The sequence below is a fragment of the Mesoplodon mirus genome, assembly GCF_964341445.2.
Source record: "Mesoplodon mirus genome assembly, chromosome: 4".
NCBI lineage: Eukaryota > Metazoa > Chordata > Mammalia > Artiodactyla > Ziphiidae > Mesoplodon > Mesoplodon mirus.
The window spans coordinates 113,534,202-113,541,241 of NC_138979.1; the positions used below are offsets into that span (position 1 = coordinate 113,534,202).

Sequence of the window (7,040 nt, forward strand, 5' to 3'; positions counted from 1 at the left end):
ATGCCCCTCAGAACATAGTACAGAGAATCATACAGGCAAGGCACACACATTGATCCCTTATAGGTGAGGGGAGTGAGGAAGGGAGTTCCAGGTACTAAGGATATTAAGACAGTCATCACTAGAGAACATTTTGACACTATGTTTTGTTTCCTTTCTTTTTTGCTCACTCTTCACCTCTCTGTATGTTCTATCTTCCTTTAATTTAACATAAGGAATTTCTTTTTATTAAGGGAAATGGAAACAAAATTCAGTTTAAAAGTTCAGACCACATGGGGGCAGTGCTTCATTGACAGAAGTGACTGGCTGGAAACTAGAACTATGTGAATGGAAGCAGCAGGAGTGAGTATATTCAATGATGCATTTTGTGACAAGTGAGATTTTGATTGGTTGTGAAAACACAGTGAAGATCACTGGGGCTTCCAAACCAAAAGAAGCAGAAAAATCTAGAACAATGAACTAGAACAATTGTACATAGTCCGTTTCAGGCCTCCAAACTGAATCCTCGGAGACTCCAGGAAGAAGCAGGAATGGAGCCTCACCTGAAAGCTTCACTGATGCTCCTGTGTGTGCAGCTAAGCTGTGAGTGGGGAGGATGAGGGGTGGTGGGGGGGAAGGGTCAAGCCAGGGAAATGGGGCAACTCTGGTAAGGAAATCTAGGGGGATCCCGGGGGGGACAATCCAGAGTTTATAGTAAGGAATGTAAAACAAATAGGAAAAATTCTTTATTTAAAAAAAAAAGTTTCTTTTTCTTTTTTTTTTTTTTTTTTTTTTTTTTGGCGAGGTATACAGTTTATTAAAGAACTCACATCCAATGCAGTGTTTCTCCAAAGATGATTTGCAAGCACCTTGCCTCAGAACTACTTGAGCACTTGGCAAAATCTGTAGATTCCCAGGCCTGACTCTAGAAAAGGTGGTGCAGAGTCTCTGAGAATGAAATTTGGAAATCTGCATTTTTCATAAGTGCCCCAAGTGATTCTACTGTGCACTTATAGATAAAGGAGCTCTGATTGGAGGAGCATGGAAAAGCCAAATAATTACAAAAATAAGCTGAAATGCTTTTGAAAAAACTTCAGTGAGACAGAAGAAACGAAAACACAAAGAAGAAAACAGATTACAAAAATCTGAATAACCTAAGTGACCTTTAAAACACTTTCTATTAACTGGTAACATTTACACAGACAAGTACATACATTATAAGTATACACACAGCTCAATGAATTTTTTTTGAAAGTTTCTTATGTATGAAAATCTTTTCACTCCTCCTGAGCAGGGTCACATGGACAACCACTGGTGGAACAGAAAGTCAAGGAAGGCGAGAGCTTCACACTGAACTGCAGTTACAGAGACAGAGCTGCTGATTTCTTCCAGTGGTTTAGGCAGGATCCCAGGGAAGGCCTCCACTCCCTGATAAAATTGTTTTTAAGTGAGAAAGAGAAGATCAGTGGAAGATTCACAGCCAGGCTTAACAAAAATGACCAACAATTTTCCCTGCACGTGAAGGATTCCCAGCTCCACGACACAACCACCTTCTTATGTGCAACGGGTGCACAGTGCTGCTCAGACACCTGCGTCCCGCACTTAAACCCTGCTAAGCCTGCACCTCCTGCCTGAAGGGCTCCAGGGCGCTGACTTTGCACTCTGAGCAAAGGGAAATAGGAGGAGTTTTGTATAACAGTGTCAAATATTTCCTTTGAATACCATGTGCAGAGGGATAATGTTTTCAAACACCATCTAATATATTTTGTTTCTCTGTGTGAGGTCCTAACTCTGTTCAAAAACCTGAGGCTTAATATCAGAAAGAAGAGAGCATGAAAGAACGCAGGAGACAGTAAAATTCTTGCCTTTGAGCTCCTTTGTAGACTTTTACAAATATATCAAGAATACAAAATCTTAAAAGCCGTAACCATCAAATTCAGTAGTGAAAGAAAAATGTACGTTGACATTCTGAAAAGACTGGGGTAGAAGACCAAATACCAAAACCTGAGGGAAAATGGTAAAAAGTTTAGAAAAAGACAGAGTGAAAGGAGAACACAGTATGATGGCAAATCTGGCTCCTCCTTAAAAGACGATAAAATTTCAACCAGCTGGCTGGAGACGAGTCCAAGGGGTGACTTTTAAAAGTGCTTAGCAGCGGTCTCTATCCTTTCTGGCGCCAAGGACTGGTTTCAAGGAGGACAATTTTTCCATGGGGCGGGGGGCGGAATAGTTCAGGCGGTAACGCGAGCGATGGGGGGCAGCAGGTGAAGCTTCGCTCGGTCGCCCACCACTCACCTGCTGTGCGGTTCCTAACAGGCCACGAACCAGTACTGGTCCATGGCCCTGGGGTTGGTGACCCCTGGCCTAGCATCCTGCTCTTTTCTATGGTCTGCTGGGGTGGGAGGAGGGAGAGTCACATTTAGGAGTGACCGTGAACTGAAGGGGCAGCAAGGGAAGGCGCACAGTGTTCGGATCACCGTCTCACATCCTTGCTCCCCAGGGAGTGTCCACTACGAGGAAGCACCGAGTGACCACATGGCAAGATGATCCAACCAGGGGATGTCACCAGCCTCTGTCTTCGTCCACTTCAGCGCTTGAACAACAGACCTGTAGACAGATTAGCCAAGCTGACAGCATGGGGGTTCTCCGGGAGCCCAGAAGCACGGGTTTTCCCGCACCAGGTCGGACCTAACTACTTCTGCTGTCAAATATCCAACCTGTCAGCCACAGATACAACAGGGAGGCTTCAATGTGGAATCACCCCTCAAGAAGACCAACCAGCCACTTGTTGGCAAGTTGATTACATTGGACACTTCCATCCTGGAGGTGGCGGAAATCTTTTCCTATTGGGTTCATATATGTTCTGGGTATGAGTTTGCCTTCCCATCCATAGTGCCATGCATAGAGGCATAACCTGAAGGTTCAGAGTGCCTGATTGATCATTATGATTAATCAAGGGATTTCACATCCCTTTGCATCAACAGACGCAAGTTATAGCAAAGAGTTGGGACAACAGGCATGTGACAATTGAGTATGCTGATCTACTACATACAGCATTATCCACAAACCACTAGCCTAATAGAACACTGGAATGACCACTGAAAGGCTCAGCTAAAGCATCAGCTTAAAGGTAGTGCTCTGAGAGGCTGGAGAAGTATCCTTCAGGATGGTGCTGTGTTCCTGTTAGATAAAATGCATGGACCTGGGAACCAAGGAGTGGAAGTAGGGCTATCTCCCCATCCACTCCCAGTTTCAGTGACTCACTTGGATATTGTGTGTTTCCTGTTCTCATAACTCTAGGTTCTTCTGGACTAGAGGTCCTGTTTCCTTTTGAAGAGAATGGAGAGGGTATTTCTATTAGGGAAACAGAGAAGTTTTCACGAAACCGAACGTTACATGTACCACCTGGTCATTTGGAGATACTCATGTCCGAAGACCAGAAGGCCAAGAAAGGAGTTACTACACTGGCAGGAGCAATCTATCTTGATTATCATGAGGATTTAGGCCTATTGCTGCCTATTGGGAGCTGGAAAAATAGGACTAAAACTCAGGGGATTCACGGGGATGTCTTTTCGCAGTTTCATGACCATAATTACTGTAAACAGGCAATTGTAGCAACTATGGCCTGATAAGAGGAGAATAACCAGGGGCTTAGGCCCCTCAGGGATGAAGGTCTAGGTCTAGGTTCTGTCCCTGGGACAGAAGTCTAGATATAGAAGTATTAGTCAAAGGTGAAAGAGAATCAAGAATGAGTGATATAAGAGGTAGATGGAAGATAATAAATATGAGTTATGGCTGTGGAATCAACTATAGCAATTATAACTTGTCCCACTGATCCTTCTGTTGATTTTTTTTAAAAGAACTAGTGTTCTGAGTAAATTTAACATAGAGCACAAGTGGATCTCAGCAGTGAAAGGGGTGGGCTGTACAGATGCTGTTGGTGTTCTGCTCACATACCCTGACAGTCACCTCTACACCCTGAAAATCCCAGCAACTCTGAGGACTATTTTCTGACCATGAGAGCATGTGGCCAGTGTGCAGGACAAGTCAGATGTGCCAGAGAATTGATGTCCCCAAAGCAGCCCTCAAGCCATGATGGGTAATGAGTTTATGAATTACTCCAGCTCCTTTATGCCGCATTTGGGGTAACTCCAAAGGGTATGCTATACCATCTCCCAGAATTACCCAGCTGGATTAAGCTCCAATTGCCCATAGTAGTAACAGCTTGATGACAACACCCTGTCTTGGCCTCCTTCCCTTCTCTGATTCACTTCCTACTAATGTTTCCTAGAATCACCTGCATATAAACTAATCACACACAAGTCTTTGTATTAGAGCTGACTTTTTAGGAATCCAAAACCAAGATACAGGAATTCAAATCATGGGGCAAAGATGGAGATGATCTAGAAGAAATTCTGGTTGCTCCTTCTTCCATTGCTATCCACCTGAATTTAGGGGCACAGAGATTTTAGCAGCCTCGTTCAGGGCTGGTCCCAACTCGTACAATTGCCTGAGCATCTCTCTCAGTGAGAAGACTCAGCCACCCACCTCTGTTACAAGAGAACCTGTGTGTCAGACAGTACCCAGTATGTAGCAGAACCCCATTCTTACTCTTGGCTTGGGGACTCCAACTCTGGAATTACATAAGTGTCCCTGTTACTTCCTCTGGAAACACAAACTTCTGGTGAATCACAGTAGGTCTTTTTTTCCTTGTTCACAATATTTTTTCAAAATGGAATGAGAGTGATGGGAGCAACTCTTAACATGACTTGTTTGAAGCAATTCGGTGCTGATGAGAGCTCCTACAATAGTTATTTCAGAACTTCTTAAAAAAAATAGGTCTCTTTTTTTTGTGTGTCCGTGGAAAATATAAGCACAATTAGACACTACATGATCTGCTTCCACTTACTCTGAGTTTAGTCCATGCTCTTTTCAGGCACAAACATATATCTTTTTTCTCATTCTTTATTTTGAGAAGTTGTAAAACTATTAAAAAACTCAATACATTAATATAACAGGTGTATTCTTATCACACATAATTAATTGTTTATATTATACTTGCTTTGTCATTTTTATTTTTTTAATGCAAAGAAAAATTATAGAGTTTGCCATTGTTGCAAATAAAACTCTGCCACTTCTGCCCACTATTCCAGGTCCCCATTCTTCTCTCCAAGATTAGGTCTTAGCAGAATAAATTTGCCAGCTCCCTCTTCTCTTTATTTTCAGCCTAGAAGTTAAAAAAACTCAGAAAACAGTTTTCACTTTCATCTGAAATTACAACCAATAGCCTAGTTCCTGAAGCGAGACCAAAAAGTATTCAGAAAACTTTCGTCAGTGAGACAGTCACCCATCACCTGTCATACCATTTCCTGCTCTGAAGCTCAAGGGTCGCTGAGCACAGAGGGGAACCCAGATCAGAGCAAGAGACTTCTCAGCCTGCAGGGGAGAGTTGTAAGCATGGTATTTGTTAGCTTGCTGTGGGCAGTCCTGGTCTCCACCTGTCTGGGTAAGGAAGGTTTAGGTCTTTCTTTATAATGTTATCTAATGGGGCTGTGAAACGAGAGCAGATGAATAGCAGAGTAAATGCATTGCCTCAGAGAGCCCAGTTGAAAGCTGATATGTTCTGCTGAGGTTTGGATCAGGCAGAAGAAAGGTGGGTGGGGATGGGAACCAGTTTGGGCTGGTCTGTCTGCTTTCTCTCTCGTGTGACACCCAGTGTGGTCCTTTCTCTCCTCTTTCCCACAGGATCCAGTGTGGCCCAGATGGTCACTCAGCCTCAACCAGAAGTGTCTGTGCAAGAGGCAGACACGGTGACCCTGGACTGTACGTATAGCACTAGTGAGAGTGATTATTATTTGTTGTGGTACAAACAGCCTCCCAGCGGGGAGATGATTTTCATTATTGGCCAAGAAGCTTATAAGCAACAGAATGCAACCAATAGTCGCTACTCTGTGAACTTCCAGAAAGAAGCCAAATCCCTCGGTCTCAGGATCTCAGACTCCCAGCTGGAGGATGCGGCAATGTATTTCTGCGCCTACAGTGGTCCACAGTGAGACGAGCAGCAGAGAGAGGCTTACAGAAACCTCAAACCTCAGCATCTGTGCAGAGGTCGGGGGAAGTGGTCGGGGTAAGAGGAATATAGAAAATAATTGACTTCTCCTTGGAATAAAAGCTCCTCCTATCTGAATATAAGAGACACAGAGAGATGAATGTCTATGACTTGTAGTCCTTAAATTAACAGTAAAAATGACATGTGTAGTGTTTTCCAGTTTTACAAGTTGTCTTCATACTTGCTATCATCTGTAACCCTCATAGCTTCATGTGGTATATGTGACCGGTCAGACTTCTGAAGCATTTCCTCTGTCCAGCAAATCTTTATAGTTTTCCTGGGAGCTCTTACCTCCAAGAATCTTAATCTTTTCCATTTTGTTCATAGGTGTTTGTTCTTTTAGTCCACCCATGTCCAAAACCGAATGTCCTCAGAAAAATGTACCCATTTTAGAACACAACAGCTGTGACAGCATAACCAGGGAGGGAACCCACTGGTCCTACAATAAACGTAAGAGATAAGCTAGGTTGATGGTACCTAGAACAGGTGACCTAGAAGAATGATGGAATGGCCTGTTAAAGGCTCAGCTAAGAAACCAGCTCAGGTGCAACACCATTAATGTTAGAATGCTATTCCAGGTTGGAATGCTATTCCAGGAAGAGATAACATTCATTAAATCAATGTCTGATGTATGGTGCTGTGACACCCTAGCTAAAATACACAAGTTTAGAAACCAAGAAATGGAAGCAGAACAGACTCTTCTCCTATCAGTCCCTGTAACCCACCTTCAGAATTTGTGTTTGCCTTTTCTCAGAGTCCTAGGCTCTGCTGGATTAGAGGTCCTGATTCCCTGAGGAAGAATGCTTCCACCAGCGGATTCAGTAAGGGCCCCACTGAACCTGCAGCTATGATTGCCACCTAGATCACTAGGTGACCTAGTTGAACTCCTTGTGCCAGGGTCCAGCAGACAAAAATAGGATTTATTAGGTGGGGGCATAATTGACCCAATTATCAT

The 7,040-nt window shown here is 43.5% G+C and overlaps 1 gene segment (V, D, J or C); it reads left to right on the forward strand.

Moving 5' to 3' along the window:
- Positions 1-5,418: 5,418 nt before the first annotated feature.
- Positions 5,419-6,071, forward strand: LOC309803111 (T cell receptor alpha variable 38-1-like). The segment is given in 2 exons: positions 5,419-5,482; positions 5,722-6,071.
- The last annotated feature ends 969 nt before the right edge of the window (positions 6,072-7,040 follow it).